The sequence below is a fragment of the Syngnathus leptorhynchus genome, chromosome 13 (assembly GCF_054491065.1).
Source record: "Syngnathus leptorhynchus isolate UIUO chromosome 13, UIUO_Slep, whole genome shotgun sequence".
Classification (NCBI taxonomy): Eukaryota; Metazoa; Chordata; class Actinopteri; order Syngnathiformes; family Syngnathidae; genus Syngnathus; species Syngnathus leptorhynchus.
Window position 1 is genome coordinate 11,160,300 of NC_141207.1, and position 9,678 is coordinate 11,169,977.

General features: G+C 42.8%; 1 long non-coding RNA gene across 2 annotated transcripts; it reads left to right on the top strand.

Annotated features, from left to right (window-relative positions):
* The first annotated feature begins 8,603 nt into the window (after window positions 1-8,603).
* On the top strand, window positions 8,604-9,463 carry LOC147047748 (uncharacterized). 2 transcript variants are annotated; one of them, XR_015068050.1, is made up of 5 exons: window positions 8,604-8,697; window positions 8,805-8,837; window positions 8,925-8,975; window positions 9,053-9,328; window positions 9,414-9,463. It is a non-coding gene; the product is annotated as an uncharacterized LOC147047748 (long non-coding RNA). The 2 variants fall into 2 exon arrangements; XR_015068049.1 differs by lacking the exon at window positions 8,604-8,697 and having other exon boundaries at window positions 8,812-8,975.
* The last annotated feature ends 215 nt before the right edge of the window (window positions 9,464-9,678 follow it).

Genomic DNA, 9,678 nt, shown 5'->3' on the forward strand with positions numbered 1-9,678 from the left:
TGGCAGCATATGTATAGTTGTCGCCGGAGCAAGAGCAATGGTATCGAATGAGTGAGGAAGGTTTGCCTGTCACTGGCTGTGTCGCCAGGCCATGAGCCCCGCCAATTGGGGCCCATGGTGAAACGATTAACACAACAACATGACTGGATGATGACTGAGATTCCAGATGTGTGGCATTCGGCCGCAACCAAAAGTTACAGGATAATGGCAAAAATGGTAGATGAGTCAGACCTTGAATTGGTCTTCCTGGACCGCCATCATGGGCGGGAACAGACGAACCATGAGTCTGCACAGGCGATGCTGGATCAAATGCCACAGACCTTGTGGTCACAGGGTCCATTTGATGTTGGTTTTTGTCATACGGTTCAGTCGATCCAATTGGAAGTTGATTGCTCCAGTCCGGTCCGCCGTCCTCAATATCGATGGCCGAAGGAAGCAGACAAAGATATGGAGGACACAGGGGCACAGTGCCTGCCAATGGTGGGCTTAAAGGTTGACCGCCCGGACAGGCAGGTCAAGAGAGGGAATGTGACAATGGCGAGAATTGGATCCAAGTCGGACTCAAAAGTGTCTGAACAACGACGACGACGATGCAAATGTTTAACTTTATTGACTATTTTGCTTGCTGGCTTGTGCTTTGTGTGGACTATGTTAGCGTTTGAACATATGGTGCGGGATGACAGAAGTGATGGAGCGAAAGGAGAACGAGTGATGGTGTATCATTCCTGTAATGGAACGGTATGGTATGAAGCAGAGCAAGATGGTGGTAAGACGCTGACACAGGCACAACAACTACTGCTAAATCTGAAGTGTAAACAACCGACACAGGTGAAAGCTTGGGTGACAATTTTCAACTGGACGCAACAATGGCTTGATTTGTTAGATAAATTGGACAATTATCAACCACGGTACCAGGACTGGCCCTTGGTACGCCCACAGGAAAGAAAAAGCCAATTTTTTACGGCAATGTTGCACAACAAAATTTCACCTGCCTAAAGTTAAATGGGACTGGCCCTGGGATTGGAAATATCCAGGAGTCATGGTGTAATGAAAATGTGTCTTTGCCAGCAGGAATCCCTCTCGCTCGTGCTGATGTTTGGCTGTGGTGTGGCGCAAAAGTGTTGTACGATAGGCTTCCCTCTAATGCCTCAGCGCCCTAGTAACGCTGATCATGCCAATTAGTGTGACAGCATTAGACGTGTCCAGAATAAATTGGGAAGGCGTTGGACGGTGGGGAAGAATCCCCTTCCTTGTGAGGAAGAAAAAGGACATGCAAGAATGGTTGAATGCAGGAGACCCCACGTACATAGATGCAATTGGAGTTCCGAGAGGGGTCCCTGATGAATACAAATTGATGAATCAAGTGGCGGCAGGATGGGAGAGTATTTTCCTGCTCATTACAGTAAACAAAAATGTGGACCGGATTAATTATGTCCACTACAATGTCCAACGATTGGCGAACTTCACCACCTCGGCACTCCAGGCAATGCATGAGCAATTAGCAGCCACGTCTCTTATGGCATTCCAAAATAGAATAGGTTTAGATATGGTGTTAGCGGAAAGAGGAGGAGTGTGTGGTATTTTTGGGGATCAGTGCTGTACTCTGATTCCCAACAATACGTCTCCTGACGGTTGGCTCACTAAGGCATTGGAGGGTCTGCGCACGCTAAGTAACAAAATGAAGGAGCACTCAGGTGTGAACACCAGTTGGTACTCTGACTTGTTAAACGTCTTTGGCAAATATAAAAGCTTGATTGCTTCAGTACTGATTTCTATCGCTGTGTTTGCCACTATTATGGTGTTATGCGGATGTTGCTGTATTCCATGTATCAGATCATTAACTGTTAAGACAATTGAACGCACGTTGGGGCCACTCCCTCCGGGTGGCCAGTACATGATGATCCCTCAGAAGGACCCCCAGGAGGCGGAGACAGCTGTGGCCCTCCGGGAGTTCGGGATGTGAGTATGTGAAGGTGGCCTCAGGGACCTGAGGCCACGAGAAGGGAATGAAATTTTCTCCTGATGGTCTACTAGAATTAAATTGTTTACTGATTTTTAGCTTATGGCTAGTGATTTTTAGCTTGTGTTTAACAATAAAACAAGGTATTCGAGTGATGACCTCAGTAGTCTGAGGTCATGAGAGGGAATGAAGGAACATAAGAGTTTGATCTTAAAGTAGTTCATTAGACATCCTGTGCATGAGTATGAAACTGTAAAGTGCTGAGTCTGTGACGGTGGGAACAAAACAAAATATGTGGTGCAAGGACGTCTGAGTTCCAGAACAAAAGATAATCCAGGAGCAGCAAGGAGGACAAGATACCCACAGGGCCAGCTGGTAGATAACAACTGGTGACCCTGGGAGGAAAACTACAACCAGGAGGAGCGAGCAAGTGATTCTGCAGGAGAAGAAAGACCAATGAGAGCAAGCTAAAGTTAACTGCAGTTTACACATAGCCAATAGAATAATGACAGAATGCCTTTGTTGATGTGCCATTTGCATATTGTGTAGTATAACTAATGGCTGGGCAACTCGGATGTAGAGTACGTCTGCTGGTGGCAACAGAGGCGTACAGAGGTGTATTGAGAGGGACCCGAGACCCAGGTGATGTATTAGATTTGTGTGTTAGGAATAAATCCACTCGTGTGTGAAAATGCCGGCTTCCTGATACCTTTCTATTGCAGAACGAGCGCGCATGTTGTTGGATGAGTGGCAGTTGGGTAAGGTCACAAATTGTAGTCAGATTAGTAACTTGAGTTTATGTTAAATTAGAAATAAATTCCAACAATAATGATCAGCTCTATTCTCTCGAGCCCCCAACAGCCCTTTTTATGATCCCAAATTAACCAGAGTGACGGGAGAGCGACATTTCAGAAAACGTGCTTATCTCGGCGAGAAAATGCGATTGAGGCAATAAAAATTAAAACGCGTGTAAAACATAAACCAAACGTTTCAGGTGGTCATTTCTTCATGTAGAATGATCAACTTGGTACTCTCGAGCCTTCAAAAGCACTTTTTATTATGCCAAATTAACCAGAGTGACGGGAGAGCGACATTTCTGAAAACGTGCTTAACTCGGCGAGAAAAAGCGATTTCGGCAATAAAAATTAAAACGCGTGTAAAACATTAAAAAAACGTTGAAAGTGGTCATTTCTTCATGTATAATGATCAACTCTATACTCTCGAGCCCCCAACAGCCCTTTTTACTATGCCAAATTAACCAGAGTAACGGACAAGCGACATTTCAGAAAACGTGCTTAACTCGGCGAGAAAATGCGATTTTGGCAATAAAATTTAAAACGCCTGTAAAACATAAACCAAACGTTGAAGGTGGTCTTTTCTTCATGTATAATGATCAACTCTATACTCTCGAGCCCCCAACAGCCCTTTTTATTATGCCAAATTAACCTGAGTGACGGGAGAGCGATATTTCAGAAAACGTGCTTATCTCGGCGAGAAAAAGCGATTGAGGCAAGAAAAATAAAAACGCGCGTAAAACATAAACCAAACGTTTCAGGTGGTCATTTCTTCATGTATTATGATCAGCTCTATACTCTCGAGCCCCCAACAGCCCTTTTTATTATGCCAAATTAACCAGAGTGACGGGAGAGCGACATTTCAGAAAACGTGCTTATCTCGGCGAGAAAAGGCGATTTCGGCAATAAAAATTAAAACGCGTGTAAAACGTTAAAAAAACGTTCAAGTTGGTTATTTCTTCATGTATAATGATCAACTTGATACTCCCGAGCCACCAACAGCCCTTTTTATTATACCAAATTAACCAGAGTGACGGGAGAGCGACATTTCAGAAAACGTGCTTAACTCGGCGAGAAAAGGCGATTTCGGCATTAAAATTAAAACGCGTGTAAAACATAAACCAAACGTTGAAGGTGGTCATTTCTTCATGTATAAGGATCAACTTGATACTCTCGAGCCCCAAACAGCCATTTTTATTATACCAAATTAACCAGAGTGACGGGAGAGCGACATTTCAGAAAACGTGCTTAACTCGGCGAGAAAAGGCGATTTCGGCAATAAAAATTAAAACGCGTGTAAAACATAAACCAAACGTTTCAGGTGGTCATTTTGTCATGTATAATGATCAACTTGATACTCTCGAGCCCCCAACAGCCCTTTTTATTATGCCAAATTAACCAGAGTGACGGGAGAGCGACATTTCAGAAAACGTGCTTATCTCAGCGAGAAAAGGCGATTTCGGCAATAAAAATTAAAACGTGTGTAAAACATAAACCAAACGTTTCAGGTGGTCATTTCTTCATGTAGAATGATCAACTTGGTACTCTCGAGCCTTCAACAGCACTTTTTTTTATGCCAAATTAACCAGAGTGACGGGAGAGCGACATTTCAGAAAACGTGCTTAACTCGGCGAGAAAATGCGATTTCGGCAATAAAAATTAAAACGCGTGTAAAACGTTAAAAAAACGTTAAAGGTGGTTATTTCTTCATGTATAATAATCAACTTGATACTCCCGAGCCACCAACAGCCCTTTTTATTATACAAAATTAACCAGAGTGACGGGAGAGCGACATTTCAGAAAACGTGCTTAACTCGGCCAGAAAAGGCGATTTCGGCAATAAAAATTAAAACGCGTGTAAAACATAAACCAAACGTTGAAGGTGGTCATTTCTTCATGTATAATGATCAACTCTATACTCTCGAGCCCCCAACAGCCCTTTTTATTATGCCAAATTAACCAGAGTGACGGGAGAGCGACATTTCAGAAAACGTGCTTATATCGGCGAGAAAATGCGTTTGAGGCAAGAAAAATAAAAACGCGCGTAAAACATAAACCAAACGTTTTAGGTGGTCATTTCTTCATGTAGAATGATCAACTCTATACTCTCGAGCCCCCAACAGCCCTTTTTATTATGCCAAATTAACCAGAGTGACGGGAGAGCGACATTTCAGAAAACGTGCTTATCTCGCCGAGAAAAAGCGATTGAGGCAATAAAAATTAAAACGCGTGTAAAACATAAACCAAACGTTTAAGGTGGTCGTTTTGTCATGTATAATGATCAACTCTATACTCTCGAACCCCCAACACCCTTTTTATTATGCCAAACTAACCAGAGTGACGGGAGAGCGACATTTCAGAAAACGTGCTTATCTCGGCGAGAAAAATGCGATTGAGGCAGGAAAATTAAAAACGCGCGTAAAACATAAACCAAACGTTTCAGGTGGTCATTTCTTCACGTAGAATGATCAACTTTTTACTCTCGAGCCCCCAACAGCCCTTTTTATTATGCCAAATTAACCAGAGTGACGGGAGAGCGACATTTCAGAAAATGTGCTTATCTCGCCGAGAAAAAGCGATTGAGGCAATAAAAATTAAAACGCGTGTAAAACATAAACCAAACGTTTCAGGTGGCCATTTTGTCATGTATAATGATCAACTTGATACTCTCGAGCCCCAAACAGCACTTTTTATTATACCAAATTAACCAGAGTGACGGGAGAGCGACATTTCAGAAAACGTGTTAATTCGGCGAGAAAAGGCGATTTCGGCAATAAAAATTAAAACGCGTGTAAAACATAAACCAAACGTTGAAGGTGGTCATTTCTTCATGTATAATGATCAACTCTTTACTCTCGAGCCCCCAACAGCCCTTTTTATTATGCCAAATTAACCAGAGTGACGGGAGAGCGACATTTCAGAAAACGTGCTTATCTCGGCGAGAAAAAGCGATTGAGGCAAGAAAAAGAAAAACGCGCGTAAAACATAAATCAAACGTTTCAGGTGGTCATTTCTTCATGTAGAATGATCAACTCTATACTCTCTAGCCCCCAACAGCCATTTTTATTATGCCAAATTAACCAGAGTGACGGGAGAGCGACATTTCAGAAAATTTGCTTATCTCGCCGAGAAAAAGCGATTGAGGCAATAAAAATTAAAACGCGTGTAAAACATAAACCAAACGTTTCAGGTGGTTATTTTGTCATGTATAATGATCAACTTGATACTCTCGAGCCCCAAACAGCACTTTTTATTATACCAAATTAACCAGAGTGACGGGAGAGTGACATTTCAGAAAACGTGTTAACTCGGCGAGAAAAGGCGATTTCGGCAATAAAAATTAAAACGCGTGTAAAACATAAACCAAACGTTGAAGGTGGTCATTTCTTCATGTATAATGATCAACTCTTTACTCTCGAGCCCCCAACAGCCCTTTTTATTATGCCAAATTAACCAAAGTGACGGGAGAGCGACATTTCAGAAAACGTGCTTATCTCGGCGAGAAAAAGCGATTGAGGCAAGAAAAATAAAAACGCGCGTAAAACATAAACCAAACGTTTCAGGTGGTCATTTCTTCATGTAGAATGATCAACTTGGTGCTCTCGAGCCTCCACCAGCACTTTCTTTTATGACAAATTACCCAGAGTGACGGGAGAGCAACATTTCAGAAAACGTGCTAAAGTCGGCGAGAAAAGGCGATTTCGGCAATAAAAATTAAAACGCGTGTAAAACGTTAAAAAAAACGTTAAAGGTGGTTATTTCTTCATGTATAATGATCAACTTGATACTCCCGAGCCACCAACAGCCCTTTTCATTATACCAAATTAACCAGAGTGACGGGAGAGCGACATTTCAGAAAACGTGCTTAACTCTGAGAGAAAAGGCGATTTCGGCAATAAAAATTAAAACGCGTGTAAAACATTAACCAAACGTTGAAGGTGGTCATTTCTTCATGTATAATGATCAACTCTATACTCTCGAGCCCCCAACAGCCCTTTTTATTATGCCAAATTAACCAGAGTGACGGGAGAGCGACATTTCAGAAAACGTGCTTATCTCGGCGAGAAAATGCGATTGAGGCAAGAAAAATAAAAACGCGCGTAAAACATAAACCAAACGTTTCAGGTGGTCATTTCTTCATGTAGAATGATCAACTCTATACTCTCGAGCCCCCAACAGCCCTTTTTATTATGCCAAATTAACCAGAGTGACGGGAGAGCGACATTTCAGAAAACGTGCTTATCTCGCCGAGAAAAAGCGATTGAGGCAATAAAAATTAAAACGCGTGTAAAACATAAACCAAACGTTTCAGATGGTCATTTTGTCATGTATAAGGATCAACTTGATACTCTCGAGCCACCAACAGCCCTTTTTATTATACAAAATTAACCAGAGTGACGGGAGAGCGACATTTCAGAAAACGTGCTTAACTCGGCGAGAAAAGGCGATTTCGGCAATAAAAATTAAAACGCGTGTAAAACATAAACCAAACGTTGAAGGTGGTCATTTCTTCATGTATAATGATCAACTCTATACTCTCGAGCCCCCAACAGCCCTTTTTATTATGCCAAATTAACCAGAGTGACGGGAGAGCGACATTTCAGAAAACGTGCTTATATCGGCGAGAAAATGCGATTGAGGCAAGAAAAATAAAAACGCGCGTAAAACATAAACCAAACGTTTCAGGTGGTCATTTCTTCATGTAGAATGATCATCTCTATACTCTCGAGCCCCCAACAGCCCTTTTTGTTATGCCAAATTAACCAGAGTGACGGGAGAGCGACATTTCAGAAAATGTGCTTATCTCGCCGAGAAAAAGCGATTGAGGCAATAAAAATTAAAACGCGTGTAAAACATAAACCAAACGTTTAAGTTGGTCGTTTTGTCATGTATCAACTCTATACTCTCGAGCCCCCAACACCCTTAGAGAGAGAAAGACAATGCAGCTCGCTTTGATGTCTATTGTTATGCAAATGTAGCAGGTGTTTATGCTAATGAGTATAGCATCCTTGTGTGACATCCGGTCAGGTGTCACATCCTGTGTCAGGTGTCACATCCAGTGTCAGGTGTCACATCCGGTCAGGTGTCACATCCTGTGTCAGGTGTCTCATCCTGTGTCAGGTGTCACATCCTGTGTCAGGTGTCTCAGCCTGTGTCAGGTGTCACATCCTGTGTCAGGTGTCTCATCCTGTGTCAGGTGTCACATCCTGTGTCAGGTGTCACATCCTGTGTCAGGTGTTACATGGTGATGCTCGTCCCATCCGGTCAGGTGTTCTATCCTGGTGTCAGACAGAGAGGCGTCATCTCGTGCGTCAGACAGAAAGGCGCCATCTTGGCTGGCCAAGATGGCGTCTTCCTGGTTGTCGCGGGGGGAGATGACCCTATTGGTTATTGCGGGCGGCGGCATGTCTGGACATGTATTTTTTACTTTACCAAGCTATTTTAGCTATTTTATTTATCGCCATATTGGTCATGGTTAATATTACGCAGGTGTGCATGCTAAACATGCTAATGTGTTTGATGGCCTGATGGTGCATGTATTGGGGGGTATCACCAGTCAATGTGTAAATTGATGAAAGCGGATGAAGACAAACTGTCTTCATTTTACCAGTTCGCATCACATATGATGTGTAAATGGATGGTGGATGAAGACGAGCCGTCTCCGTTTTACCAGAGTGTTTTTGCATCACATAACCTCGGAGGTGTGACATTTCCCCCCAGCTAAGTTTGAAGGGCTGATGAAGACAAGCCCCTCCACCAATCATTAGCTTTAGCAGAGTGTTTTCACATCACATGACCCCGGGGGGTGTGCTCTTTTCCGCCCGCCATGTTTGAAGTTAGTTTGGGGCAGACAACCATCAATCATTTGAGAGAGCAGACCGGCGTAGAAGCTCTGAGCAGCTGAGTCGGAGAGTGCTGAATACTGTACCGAGATGGTTAAAGGTGAGTGTTGCTAGTTTTTTTATCAATATATTAATACATTAAGCTTATTATCAGGCACTAAGGTTATTTGTAAAAACATGGTGTAATGTTTATGTATTGTGTCATAGATATCATCGTTTATGCTGATGTTCATGATCCTCGTAAGTAAATGATTTATGAGTTTATTTACATGAATATATTACTCTTATTTTTTCTACTTTATAATACTTTTTTTCATTCACCTACAGCCCCATTCAACGATGATCTTAGCGGGGTTTTTCTTACACAATCAGACTACGGTGAGTGAATGTGGTATTCATCTAGGGTTGTTAATATAAATGCTACTGGTTTAAGATTTATTTTATGTATGTACCAGACCTCATAGCCGCCGCTGAAGAGGATATCAGAAAAAACGGGCTGCCGACAGAAGCTGATTCAAAAACAGCGCAGGCATTAGCGGACATCTCTCAACGGTGTTTCAAAATACCTGAGCCGCAGGAGTCAAGCGCACCAGAGTCACGTGCTAGCATTGGGCCTTGTGCAGAGCGGCAGAAGGTGGAGCCGGAAGCGTTGACTGACACAGAATTGGCGGATGCTTTAAGTGCATACGAAGGTGTGAACCACCCTCACGAATCGACAAACAAAGTTAAAGGTATAGTTTTTTTATATGTTATCATTCGACTAACTATTTTTTGCTATTATAGCTGTTTTACTGATTTTAAATATCTACCCTCCAGCCAAACGCCGTTTCACGAGTCGTGGGGTTCAAAAGGAAAGGAGGAGGAGGAGGAGGAGCCGCTGGGCCGCCATCTACAACGCGAGCCGTCAGACCAACAGCGCACGAGAGTCGGCACGCGAGGGTCATCACCATAACAATAGAAGACGAGAGTGTGGTGGTAACTGCATTTACAAAAGTCGACTCCAAGAGTCTTTTAGGGTTATACGAATCCTGACGAAATTGGCTGAATCAACTTAGATCACTGTTTGTACTATTTCTGTTGT